This window comes from Dama dama, chromosome 20 (assembly GCF_033118175.1).
Source record: "Dama dama isolate Ldn47 chromosome 20, ASM3311817v1, whole genome shotgun sequence".
Lineage (NCBI taxonomy): Eukaryota > Metazoa > Chordata > Mammalia > Artiodactyla > Cervidae > Dama > Dama dama.
This window is the reverse complement of record NC_083700.1, coordinates 47,694,607-47,709,376: the sequence shown is the minus strand read 5'-3', so window position 1 is coordinate 47,709,376 and position 14,770 is coordinate 47,694,607.

The window sequence follows — 14,770 nt, the reverse complement described above, 5'->3', positions numbered from 1 at the left end:
TTTTTAAATTTTATGTTGGAGTATACCCAATTAACAATGTTGTGATAGTTTCAGGTGGACAGCAAAGGGACTCAGCCATACAGATTCATGTATCCATCCTCCCCCAGACACCCCTCCCATCCAGGCTGCCACATGTCCTTGAGCAGAGTTCCCTGTGCTCTACAATAGAACCTTGTTGGTTACATTTTAAATATAGCAGTGTGTACATATTGATTCCAAACTCCCTAACTATCCCATCCTCCATTCTTCCCCCGTGGCAACCATAAAGTTGTTTTCTAAGTCAGTGAGTCTCTTTCTGTTTTTGTAAATAAGTTCATTTGTATAACTTCTTTCTACAGTCTGCATGTAAGGAATGTCATATGATATTTTTCCTCTGTATGACTTACTTCCCTCAGTATAACAATCTGTAGGGTGATTCATATTGCTGCAAATGGTGTCAATTCATTCTTTTTAATGGCTGAGTAATATTCCATAGTATCTATGTATCACATCTTTTTTTATCCATTTCTTCGTTGATGGATATTTAGGTTGCTTCTGTATCTAGGAAGCTAGATATGGAACAGTGTATCCATATCTGTGATACGCTGTGAACAGTGCTACACTGAACATCGGTACAGCCAATTGGTAGAACATATTGGAGAGCAGTATGGATGCTCCTTAAACAAACTAAAAATAGACCTATCATATGAACCCACAATTCCACTCCTAGGCATATATCCAGAGAAAAGTGTGGTTCAAAATGATTTCTTAATAAAGAAACTTACTATGCCTCTGTGAAGTAGATATTAAGACTATTCTTGATTTTTGCATAATGGTAGAGAGAGTGCCAGTGTTTGCCCTTAGATGCCTGTGCACTTCTGGCTGTGCCCTGTCGCCGAGTGGATGTTGGTAGAGAGCCACTTTGCATCTGCAGCCATGAGCAGACCGAAGCATAGTTCCCATGTAACTTCAGAACCTGGTTTTTCTATCCCAGAAGTGGTGTCTCATTAAGCAATAAACTTTCTTCAGAGGGAATTTTTTCATTCACTGTCAGAGCTAATAGGTATATGTGATAGATCTCTTCCTACGAACACTAGATATTGTGGATCTTTTCTGTTTTACCCTGATATATTAACATTTCTTCCAGTTCACACCCTTCACTTTGCTCCCTCTGCTCAGTCAAGTTTTGTGGTTCTCATCCAAAGCCTGTATACCTGGATTCACTCTATTTTGACAAATGGTTTTATTTCTCATGGTGGATTGGTGGAGCTTATTTGGTACACTGTGTTTGGAAGGATTCTGAGACTGAGTCCAGGTTTAGGAAGAAAGAGTATGGGAATTAATTAGTAGTGAGAAAGCTGGAGGAAATAGTGGTTGGATCAGGACCTCTAGTTGTACAAGCTGGATTTAGAAAAGGCAGAAGAACCAGAGATCAAATTGCCAACATCTGGATCATAGGAAAAGCAGAAGAATTCCAGAAAAGCATCTACTTCTGCTTCATTGACTATGCTAAAGCTTTTGACTGTGTGAATCACAACAAACTGTGGAAAATTCTTAAAGAGATGGAATACCAGACCACCTTCCCTTAATCCTGAGAAATCTGTATGCAGGTCAAGAAGCAACAGTTAGAAGCAGACATGGAATGACAAATTGGTTCAAAATTGGGAAAGGAGTATGTCAAGGCCTGAATATTGTCATCCTGCTTATTTAAATGAAATGCAGAGTACCTAATGCAAAATGCCAGGCTGGATGAAGCTCAAGCTGGAAACAAGATTGCTGGGAAAAATGTCAATAACAAATACCACTCTAATGGCAGAAAGCAAAGAGGAACTAAAGAGCTTCTTGATGAAAGTGAAAGAGGAGAGTGAAAAACTCTGGCTTAAAACTCAACATTCAAAAAACTAAGATCATGGCATCTGGTCCTATGACCTCATGGCAAATATGTGGGGAAACAATGGGAACAGTGAGAGACTTTATTTTCTTGGGGTTCAAAATCACTGCAGATGGTGGCGCCAGTCATGAAATTAAAAGACACTTGCTCCTTGGGAAAAAAAGCTATGGTAAACCTAGATAGTGAAGGCTGGCGTGCTACAGTCCATGGAGTCATAAAGAGTTGGACACTACTAAGTGATTAAACTGGTGGCTTAGATGGTAAAGAGTCTGCCTGCAATGTGGGAGACCTGGGTTTGATCCCTGGGTCAGGAAAATCCCCTGGAGAAGGAAATGGCAACCTACTCCAGTATTCTTGCCTGGAAAATCCTACAGATGGAGGAGGCTGGCAGCTACAGTCCATGGGGTCACGAAGAGTTGGACATGACTGAGTGACTTCACCTTCACCTTCAAGTGATTAAACAACAACACCAGGACCTCACTCTCTGTGCTACTGACTCCCATGGATGCTGCAAGGTCCCTCCCACAACCTGCTGTTCAATTCACCTTCCTTAATCCCATAATTGCAACACAAGGGCCAACCATGCTCGATTAAGGCTGTTGAGCTATATGACAGCAAATGTTTGAGATATGGAAGAAACTGGTTACTGTATATTGAGGATATCCCACATCTGCAGATTTATGATACATAGATTGTAAAGAGGTGAAGCCTTGAATAGTTGAAATCACCTGGGATCTTCTGTTTCAGACCTTCTGCTTGATGGATTGGCTATGATCAATGGTATCAACAGACAGACTGGATATCTAAAAGACTCACTGAAATTTCAGGTTTCTGAAAATTTGTGGGTTTTATATCCCACTCTCTGGAATACACATTAATGTATTTAAAGCTCCCATCAGTTCCTGTTCATAAGGCCCAATAAACTTGTAGTTGATAGGCTGTTCTGTGAAATGTCAGGATAATCCAGTTCTTTGTGTGCTAGGCTATTTCAGACAATGGTTGAACAGGACAAGAAGCTGAAGTGCATGGCTGTCCCTGCTAGGTGAGAAAAGGTTGGCTATGGTAGGACTTGCAATTTGGTGTAGATAAAAAGGCATTTGCTGGGTTAATAGTTATATACCAGGATCCTGAAGTTGCATTGATTTTCCCCTTTAAAGTTGCTATATGAGGAGTAGCTGCTGAAATTAGAATCACCAATAATTTTATAATAACCCGTGATCCATCTGTCTCTTACATAGGGTAAAAAGAGAATTACATTGGAATATTATAAGAAGAATCATCTTTTCACCTTAAATTTCTGATGAAGGCAGTTATCTCTGTAATTCCATCAGGGGTCAGTTGGGGCTTATTACTCTGGTTGACAGAGGAAATTTCAGAGGCTGCTACCTCACCATTATGAAGTCTCCCAGGTGGTGCGGTGCTAAAGGATCCACCTGCCAATGCAGCAGACTTAGGAACCACAGGTTTGATCTCTGGTTGGGGAGATGCTCTGGAGGAGGAAATGGCAACCCATTCCAGTATTCTCACCTAGAGAATCCTATGGACAGAGGAGCTTTGCAGGCTATAGTTCATGGGGTCGCAAAGAGTTGGACATGACTGAGTGCCCAAGCAAGGACACACGCCTCACCATTACACCATAGCAGCTCTACCTTTGTAGGCAAGAGAGCTCAAATGGTGATTATGTGAGTTTGACTCACAAGAATGATTTTTCCAACTATATGTCCAAAAATTCATTTTTATCAGTTGACCTCCATAACCCCCATATTGACTAGCAATCCATGTGACATTATGAGTTAGCACCAGCAGAGTTAGAAACTAGTAATTTTGAGAGAGGCTGAGAGGCCCAGAGTGTGATCACCCTATATAAGAATCCTTGTGGAAGGCTTAGAAGAATATTCCAGGAAATAATTATGGTGGTGTTGAGTGAATCTTCTGCCTAGGGTCCAAGGACTCTGAGCCTGTGAACTTTCACTGAGTAAGAAGATGTGCTTCAACATTGTGGTGACCCAAGTCAGAGTCCTACTTGCTTGATACATAGAATTGTTCTGATTATAATTTTATTACATATGTAATGATTTTGTGGACTATCTGTTTTATACTTGATCTTAGCCAAAAGACCAAGAAGCAATTGCCTATCTGTTTTATCAAAACATCATGATCAAGTTACTACTACTGAAGATACCTACATGTCAAACAGAATGCTTTTTATGGTAATTATGCCTACCTTGTCTTTAGTAGTTAAGTGATACCATCTGGCTTTGAATGTTCCAGAATCCCACTTTACAAATAGGAAGTCTTTTCAGTGATATCAGTTCTCACCATTATCCCTAGCTCGAAAAAGACAGTTACTCATGCCAGAACCTCTCTAGGAGGATGGTGACCCCTCATTAATGCCTTTCACAGTGCATTAGTGAAGGGAGTATACTCTGAACTCTCTCAGGGAACATGGTATGGTGGGTATTCAGTTCTCTTTAGTGTTCTGATCTTTCTGAACCTTTCAGTTTTTTCTTCTGCTTTATGTCAGATAGGTTTTGGCATCTCATCCTGATTGAATTAGGTGACTTTGGAGTTCATATTTCAGTAATCATTCAAGCAAACTGTTGGAACTTCTCACATTTACTTAATTCTCAAAGTTAAACCATTATTTCACTTTCACTTTCATTTAAACCATCATAATGTATTTGATTAAATCCAAAATTATATTTCATCCTTCTGGGTTAACAACCTTAGAATCTACTACTATATTGGTTCTCCAAGTTTCTGCCAGTGTGTATTTGCAAAATCTTACTGTTCATTTGGAATGTGAACTCTCTTCTCCCAAATATGACTTGGCACTTGCCTTCCTAGAATATATTGAGAACTGACTATTCATGAGTCAATGAGAGATGATGAGGAGAATAGACATCCTTTTGGAAGACATCAGCAATGGAGAAGGTTATCACAGGGTCTTTAAGTAAGATAAGGCTACCCTCTTCAAAATGTGGGAAATGGCTTTTGCTGGAAAGTGAGGCTCAGGGATATTAGACTAAAAATTTAACTCAATCTTGTCTAAGTTGAACAAAATTTCTTCCTTCCAGATATCAGGCATCAGTTTCTTCCAAAGAATTTCTAAAATTTCATATAAAATTTTTGTTTTTAAATTCATTTCATATTGTAATTCTGCAACTCACAAAATTATATTTTGTTTAGTTGTATCTGCTTTATGGGCTTCCCAGGTGGCTCACCAGTAAAGAATCTGCCTGTCAATGCAGGAGATGCAGAAGACGCAGGTTCAATCCCTGAGTCAGGAAGATCTCCTAGAGGAGGAAGTGGCAACCCACTCCAGTATTCTTGTCTGGAAATTCCATGGACAAAGTGGCCCGGCAGGCTACAGTCTATGGGGTCATAAAGAGTCAGACATGACTGAGCTGCTGAGCGCACACATCTGCCTTATGGCTCCAAGAAATAAGAGGTTCTTTTATAGCCACCAAAGACAGTTTCTGGTCTCTTATGTCTTGATGTCAAAGAAAGCTCATTCCTAGCTCTTGAAGTTACAATTATTACTGTAACTGTCAAGTTCCTGAGCAGTTTTGTCACTCAAAGTCTTGCCTTCCATAGAAAGTTCATCCTAAATGGCCATAGATAGTAATTTAAGTCACTTTGATACTGTTGCCTGATGCAGATTATCAATCTCCAATCTGCCATTGACAAGAGGATTACCACTTGTGTTCAAAGTTAAAGAGGTACATAATCCAATACAGAATTCTATCTTTGAGGTTCAGTTTCTGGAGTCCACTTATGTTACCAAGTACCATATCAGTCAAGGTTCAGAAATAAACTATGATAGATATTTCATGAGGAGGGCTTTAAAGTAAGGAATTGGTTACTTGGTGTCCTAGGTATTTGATGTGGCATAACCAATTACCTCAAAATTTAATGGCTTAAAGCAATGGACATTTATTATCTCACACAGTTTCTGAGCTTCAGAAATCCAGGAGCAGCTGAGGTCTATCATGAATTTTTAGTTCAATTGTTGGGTGGGATGTTGGTTACTTGAAGGCTCAACTGGGGATGGAGGCTCTGCTTCCAAGATGGCATACTTTCATAGCTATTGGCAAGAGGCCTCATCTTCTCACTGACAGTAGGCAAAAGGCCTCAGTTCCTCATTGCATGGACCTCCCCACAAGGCTGTTTGAGTGTCCTTGTGACATGGCAGTGGCTTCCCTCAGAGAGAGTGATCTAACAGAAAGAACAGGAGGAAACCATGATACCTTTCATGACCTAGCCACATACCATCATTTCTGTCATATTCTGCTCATCTGAAACAACTAATGAAGCCCATCCAACAGTCAAGGGGAGATGAATTAGGGCCCACCTTTTGAAGAGAGCAGTGTTCAAGAATTTGTGACATATTTTATACCATCACACACTGATATTAGAAGATTGAAAGAGCAGGAAGGGAATGCCAAAGTAAGCCCCATGTTAGTACTGTAGAAAGCTGCTGCTACCTTTGGAACTGAAGGAACAAAAGAGCACTGGTATTTGTGGCCGGCACACTGACTTTGAGTGATGGATGTTCTGTGGTGGTTGTGTGAAATCTCTAAGGAGGCTACCACTTGGCTAATCTTCAGCTTTCTGAGAAAGAGATGCAGTGAGGCTGGTGTCCTCTGAGAAGTGCATGGTGTCTCTGGTACTGCATCACTGAAGGGCACAGTGGTTTGTGGTTGTGCTGCTGAGTGGTGTAGCATTGTTGGTATTGTTGTTCAATTGCTCAGTCATGTCCAACTCTTTGCAACCCCATGGACTACAGCACACCAGGCTTCCTATTCTTCACCATCTCCCAGAGCTTGCTCAAACTCACGTCTATTGAGTCAGTGATGCATCCAACCATCTTGTCCTCTGTTGGTATGTTCACTGTTTCCTGCTCCTGGAGGAAAACTTATAGGAACCATAAATAGAAAAGAATTTGTTCTTCCCTCCTCCTGTCTTTCAGTTTCACACCAATCTCTTTTCACTGACAGAAATGAAACAGGGGTCCACCTGGGAAGAGAATGCTGAAATTATAGTGCAAAGAAGCAGAGTATGGATAGGTTATTTGACATAGAAAAGCAATAGGTAACTGACTGGCACAGCTTGATTTTGGTTTATGTCTCTTTTGCAGGTACCCCTCTCAAATCTTGCTGCTTAATTCTTCATGCTGAACTATGAAGGTCATCTTATGTGGTCCAGATCCCTGTTACCTCTTCACAGTACGTGGCGGGTGCCTGATATTAATTGGATATGCTGTGTTTGAAAAATACTCAAGATAAACAGATTTGTGATAGATGGGTTTCAATGAGATCAAGGTTTGGCAAGTTGAAATCATTTGGGGTCATCATGTATCTCAGACCCCCAGTGACCCATTGGATACGTGGGAACAGAGGGTGTACAGAGGTTGGACACCTGGCAGTCCCCATCAGCCCAATTGATAATGGTTCAGTCTCTCTTCCTTCTCCTCCACCATGTTGTTTTGGAAAAATCTGGTAATTATTCTCCAGTTTATATTTGTTCTATAAGGCTTACTCTGGTCAGAGCTGGACCAAGTGACTTCCTGAGTGTTTGCAGCTTTTTTTTTTTTTTTTTTCTAATATCAAGATTTTATTTGTTTATTTAATGTGTATTATTTAAGAATGTATTCATTTGATCATTGGGGCCTTAGTGTGGCATGTGGCATCTTCAATTTTTGTGGCATTCAGAATCTTTAGTTGCAGGTTGTGAAGTCTTCATTGCGGCCTGTGGGATCTGATTCCCCAGCCAGGGACTGAACTTCAGGCTCCCTGCATTAGGAGTGTGGAGTCTTAGCCACTGCACCACCAGGGAAGTCTGAGGTTTGCAGCTTTGAGGAAGGTTATGAATTGCGCACTCTTTAGAATCTCTTTGGAATCACAGAAATAGTCTGGAACCTTAGTCTTTGAACAAGAAGCCCTTGTGGTCAGTTTCTTCTTACTCCTGTCTTCAAAGCCCTCATCCAATTCTAGCTGCTTTGCATTTCTTAGACAGGTTTTGTTCCAGTCTAAGCTCTGGGACCTGCCACCAGGAGCTCTAAGCTGCTCTGGTATTTGGTTTCCAGGGAGGGTCTGTATCCCAAGTAGGTAGAGCAGCTCAAATTTATTTCTGCCATTTTAACTCACACCAATGCTCTCTTTACACCCTTTAAGGGATGCTTAATGCTAAAACAAATTCAGGAAATACGATCAGGAATTTAATGGAAAAATGAACATTAAAAACTAGCGATTGGGTAAGATTTTCTAATTCCTCTTCTGGTTGAAGAGCTTTTATTTGGTCTGACTACCCACTTCCTGGCCAAACAATGAGGAGGGCTGAACGTACCCTCGTCTCTGTCCTGCTTTTCCTTTTAGGGATCGCCTTCTTCTGCTTCCCCAGGTGCTGTTTTGTGTCCTGCTCTAATGGTGTCTTTGTGATTGGATGACGTGATATAATTCACAACTTCTCTGTGTATCCATTTTCTCTACTTTTTGGATGTCTAATTTATACTCCACATGTAATATGCCCCAAACTAAGCTCCTGATTCATATAACTTGCCCAAGCTTTTAGTTTCCTCCATCTTTCCATTTCAGTTGATGAAAACACCATCCTTCTAGTTGCTTAGGCCAAAACCCCTCAGAGTTATTCTGGTCCTTTTCTTTCTCTTATTCCTCTCTATAAATCTGTTAGCAAATTCCATTGTCTCGACTGTTAGAATTTGCTCACTTCTCACTGTCTACTGCTGCTGCTATCCTAGTCATTCTCAGCTTGATCAAAGGAATATACTCCCATGTGATTTATCTCCTTCCATCCTTGGCCCACTCCTGTCTCTTTGTAACATGATCCTTTAAGAATGAAGTCAGAACATGCCACTCTTCTGCCCAAAACTCTCCAATTGCCCCTTCCCTCACTCAGAGCAAAAACCTAAGTCTTTAAAATATTTACGAAGGATCTTTGATGATCAGGCTTCTCACAAATCCTCTGAACCTCATCTTTTAATTCTTTTCCCTTTGTCTTCTCCATATTGTCCTCTTTCCTTGCTTTTCTTTTAGCAAATCATACAGATTCCCATCTCATGATTTTTGGATTAGCCTTCCCCTCTGCTTATGATAGCCTTCTTGCTCACATATTTGCATTGTCTGTTCCTTCCCCTCTTTCAGGTCTTCTCTCAAATGCCACCTTCTCAGTGAGGACTTCCCTGATAATTGAATTTAAAATTGGAGCTCCCTTGACTTAGTGCCTGACATGTTCTATCACTCTTCTCTGTTTTATTTTTATTCTGAACAATAATCATCATTGGACAAACCCAAGCATCCAGGAGAAAAATACATTTTACGTACGTATTGTTGATCATCTGTCTCTCCCCAGTACAATGTAAGCCGTATGAGGGGGAGGGTTGTTGTCTGTTTTGTTCATCCCTGTGTCCTGAGTTTTTAGAGGAGTGCTGGGCACACAGTAGGCCAAACTTCAGCAAATACTGGTTGAATGAATGAATGTATGAATATATGCATAAAATAAATCTCTTTAATGTAGACGGTACTGGATGATTTATAAAGCACTTCCATTTCTGAATCTAGGAAAGTGAGGCTCAGGCTGAGGTTCCTTCTGGGCTGCAGTAATAGCCTATATGTTTAACAGCTGGTGATAGGCTAACACTGAGTCATCAGAATTTTTGCCACCCATAAACAACTACCCTGGCCTTATTGATAGTACATATAGGCAAAATACCAACTCTGCTTCTATCCAGGGCTTTCTGAATTTTAAGAGGATTCTCTTGAAGATTTAGAAGCCAAAGGTTATCATTTTGTAATAGAAATCTCAGCATTCTTGCATGCCAGTAGTAGGAAATAGTTGACAGTTCACCTCACCTCTAGAAAGTGTCTATTCTGCATACTTATAAAGTTAACCCTGAATTTTTAGGTAAATCTCAGAGATCTAAACATACTAGGAATAGAATATGTGTTTATGTTTTCTCCTGGATTAGTAGGATTTTCCATGCCTTGGTTTAGCTATTCAGCAGTCGAGTGGAGAAACAAAGGAATTTTCAGTGTTGAGTTCTTAGGAATATATCTGAGAAGGTTGACACTAAGAAGCCAGCCCTCAAGGAGCTTTCAGTAAGGACACGATTAGCCTGCAAGGCCATCTCCAATCAGTGTCAGCATTCGATAGAGGTACAACGCACACTTCCTTAGCCTGCTGTGGGCATTGTTGCATTACAGAAAAAATATATGGAGAATGATATGTAGAAAACAGTGACCTGACTGTCAGTTTACTGACAAAGTTAAAAATGATTCATTCATTTTCTTGATCATCCATTCAAGAATTTTTATTGAGTGTTTACTATTTACCAGCCACTTTCCAGGCATATGTGATACATGAAACTTCTTTTCCTGGAATGGGTTGCATATTTCATTCATTTTTTCATTCAGCATTGATTGAGTGCCAAATGTGTGCTGGATACTGTACTAGGTTCTGGGTAAACAAAGTAAGTTGGTATGAACCTTGTCATTGGAGAACTTTCTGTCCAGGAGAAGGGAGACATGTTTTAGATGTGTGGGCAACGTGCAAGGGGAGGGCGCGAAGGAACATGTGGTTAATTCTACCTCAGAGTTCTGGTAAGATAAATACAGATTCATAGAGAAGGGAATGTCTAGAATGATCCTTGGCAAATGAGTAGGTGTTTGTTAGGGCAGGGGGTTGGGGGTGGGAGGCAGGCTTTGCAGGCAAAGGGATTCAGTAAGAGCAGAGGCAAAGTGTTATGAAATCACACGGGCGAGTCAAGGAGTTATAAAAAACTTTGAAGTCAAGACAAGCATAGATAATTTAGGGTCTTCTATGTCATTTTAAGAATTTTGCTTTGTGTTCTGTAAACTGTGGGGAGCCTTTGAAGGATTTGAAGAAGGAGGACTATATAATCTTTCTTGGCTTTTAAAGGTCACTGTCATTTTGGGAGCATTTGGAGAATGAATTATAGGAAGTGAGATTAGAGACAGGGAGTTAGGGGTATTTCTGATTTGATATAAAAAGTGATGCAGGCTGAACCCTGGCAATCAAAGAAGGAAGGAGAAAAGGGTATAGGTATAAAAAAATGGTAAGGCCATGGAATTGACAAGGCTTAGTGGAGCTGGGAGACAGAGGGAGATAAGATAAAGGGAAGAGTGAGGAAGGAATTCTTGCTTGAGTAATAGAATACATGGTGGTATCTTCTCAGAGGTAAGAAACTCGGGACGAGAGCAGTTTCTTAGCCTTGGAGACAATTCTGGTTTTGGAGTTGACTGTGTGATCTGGCTAGAGACCCACCCATAGTATCCACCAGTAGGAACTGGTAGGCTCACTGTGAAGAAGTTCGTAACTGAGATGAGTTTGGGGATTACCAGCATGGGAGGGTGAACTGAGGAAGAGTCTGCACAAATACCTTCCCTGCAGGACTCCCCAACCCCTAAATCATAAATAGTTTCATCATCTGAAGTGGTTTTTATTTTCCAGTTTACATATTTGCATCAAGATCCCAAAAATGTAACTGAAGGAGAATGGTGTAAAATGACTTAAGATGGTTCTAACCATTCAGTTCCACAGTTAAAAGCAGGAAGACTCTGCCTTAACTGAAGTGATGATTTCCATGTGACTTGGAGGCACTGGATATGAGCTGACTGGGTCCAGGTGATCCTTTTCCACTTCCCCTCATTGCTGGTTAAGACTTAAAGTGGAGGTGTTAGAACTGGGTTTAACTCTTTTAAAGTCTATTCTCCCTTGCTAACAGCTGGGCCTTAACATTTGCCTATTTTACATATAATATATATAATGTATATAAAATTACTTGTATATACTATAATAATAACAAAATTACCATGATTTGCCTCCAAAATATGTCTTTGGCCCCATAGCACTCGATCAATACCTCTATTACAGTTTTAATCAAATGCTATTAACACTGTTTTTTCCATGACACACTCTATTAGTCTGTCTTTAAGGACAGAGACATCTTCATTTTCATCACTGTATCCAGCATCAAACAGTAGATATTCAGTTAAATTGAGTGAATGAATAATCATTTATGGAAGTAGCACCCGATTAGCCCTTTAAGTTTCAAAGCTCTTTAATCTAGGTTATTATTATTGTTATTTTTTTGTAGTTGTGAGTTCTCTCTTGGAAGCAAATGACTTTATTATCCCTATTTTCTACATGAAGAATGCAAGCTGAAGAGGTAAAGTGGCTTGAACGTGTTACACAGCCATGAAGAGATGGCACTTGAACCTGGGTTTTCTTATCCCAGTTCCTTCTCTTTTCTCTCTGCCCTGCTGAGCCTTCCCAAGAAGAGGCTTTGAAAGGGGAGGAGACCGAGAGCACTGGGCCCTCTAGAGAAGTATGGAGTAAATGAGATTTTGTCTCAGAACATGGAAGCTGGGAATAGAGGTGAAAAACTACATCCACTGCCAATTTTGTCTAAAGTAGCATTGAAAGCTAACATTTTATAAAGACACCACTGAGCTCAGATTTCCACGAAGGGCAGGTCAGCAGTAATCCTGGCATTATGTGCTCTCAGGTCTGTGACCACAACATAAATGCCAGTGAAAGAAATCTCATAGTCAGTTTGTGAACTCCAACTGCAAATGCAGGTGTGGTTGTAAAGAGCTAGGAATACGGTGATTGTGAGTTACAAGGGCAGATGTTAAATATTCATCTCAGGAAAGGATCATTGGGGTTTATAATAGTTTTGACTGCACTCTAGTTTATTTTCTTGGTTCAAAAAAAGACAAAAAAAAAAAAAAGCCTTCTGTTGCTACAGATTTCAGGTGTGATTTTTTATTTTTAATTCCGTGTTCAGGGGAAATAGATTCATTGAGGCAGAATTCAGTATGTTTTTAATAATGGGCAGGTAAAGTGAATTCTTAGAAAGTAAGTGCTATGATGGTTAAAATTAATCTGATAGGAGATGTCCCCTCTGCCATTTTGGGGGGAAAGTGAAAGTGTTAGTCACTCAGTCATGTTCAACTCTTTGCGATCCCATGGACTGTACCCCTCCACGCTCTGCTGCCCATGGAGTTCTCCACGCAAGAATACTGGAGTTGGCTGCCATTACCTTCTCCAGGGCATCTTCCTGATGCAGGGGTCACACCCAGATCTCCTGCATTGCAGGCAGATTCTTTACCATCTGAGCCACCAAGGAAGATTTTTCTTTTAGGGTAAGAGCTCTTTTACTTAGAATCTGTGGGGTGGTACATAAAGGTCAGGTTAAAAAGAAAGAGAGGAGGAAAGAATGAAAGAAAGTAGTGGGAATAAGACTTCTGCTCTCTTTTAAACATATAGAACTTTAGTTTTCCCACCTTCTTCCTGCCCTCTCAGGTAACGTTGATTGAATGTCTCTGGATTATTCCTTCTGGCCCTACAGTGAGCTGGCATACGCCGTCTGTTATAGTTGAAGCTTTAGACGGTGGTGAGCAAATGTCAATGCCTTCTTTTCTTACAACACCTAAAGAAGCAGAATGTGCTGCTCTGCTTTCTGATGTTTACATGTGCATGGGGGTTTCTGACAGGGTTTTTGTGATTTCTCAATGTGCATGCAGAGCAATTTATTTCAAAAAACCTTGCATTCAGTTGTTTAGTCACATATTCTGGTACAGACACTTTCTTTCAAAGATCTTTGAGAAAGGGAGTGCTACTATATATGGTCCTTGTCCCCATAAAAGAAGTCACTTCATCTCCCTGACTAGGGCTTCTAGGTGTACCCCTCAACTCTGTTCTTTCTTTCTTTCTTTTTTTTGGTTTTCCCTTTGTCATTCAGTCATTCATCAAGAAGAAACTATAACAAAAACAAAACCCAGATGTTTGACCATGTGACCTTTCCATTGTCTTATCTTTTGGTCTGGTTCCATTCTATGATGAGAGAATGGCAAATCCTTGAAGGCAGGTGCCATACATATCCATAATTTACCTTCAAGGACAAGTATTTTTAAGACATCTGTTAAATTTCAGATAGGACACATTATGAAACTTTGATGAAATGACCCCAGACATACTTTATTCTCTCTTTTTGTTTTATTTTTCTTTTTAGTGGCTGGTGAAAATAGGAAAAGGTGGGGGTAGGCATTTAGATGGGGAAAGACATTTCTCTAAATGTCAATACTTATGAAACGCCATTTTAAACCTTTATAAATGATTATCTTCTTCTGTACTGATGAGGCAGTTTCACATTGCTGCTCAATTTATTTACTCAGGAGACCAATTTATTTCACTACCTCTGTACTAACTGTTTGCATTGACATCTAGGTCTGCTTTGAGCAAGCAACTGTGACAAGTTGTTTATTGAACTGTAAACAGGTATTGTCTGAATCTAAACAATGGCTTTATCTAATTAGGAGACCCTGAGCATCATCTCAGCCCCATGTGGCTGTGCTACCCAGTCTAGCATCTCCTGCAGATTTCCCATGGTTTTTGAAACCTTCTTGCTCACATTAAAACTCTTCATCACAAAGTAAAGAATATCCTTATTTTGTCCTATAACTTTACATACTGGCATTTTATGCAAAAAAGGACTGACTGTAATAAACTGAGCAAAGGTGGCCCAATTTAGCGTGTTTAAATAAGAAAACGAAAACATGAATGAGATATAAAAAGAAAAGAAGAATGAATAAAGATGAAGTGAGTCTGTTGCTTAGGCTGTAAAAATATCTTGTATAAATTAGAAGACAGTTTCTTTCCAAAAAGGAACTCAATGAAATGATGGGCTAGTTTTCAGACATGAAATGTACAGGTATGATTATGGAAAGCATAACAGGAGAACGGAGGGGTGAAAAGTTAATTTTATGGACTCAGATTGAAAGAGAATATGTTCCAAAGCACTTGGGAGCCCTCGTCTTACCTGCTACTGCCTTGAGTCTGAAGATGCTAATTGGGCAG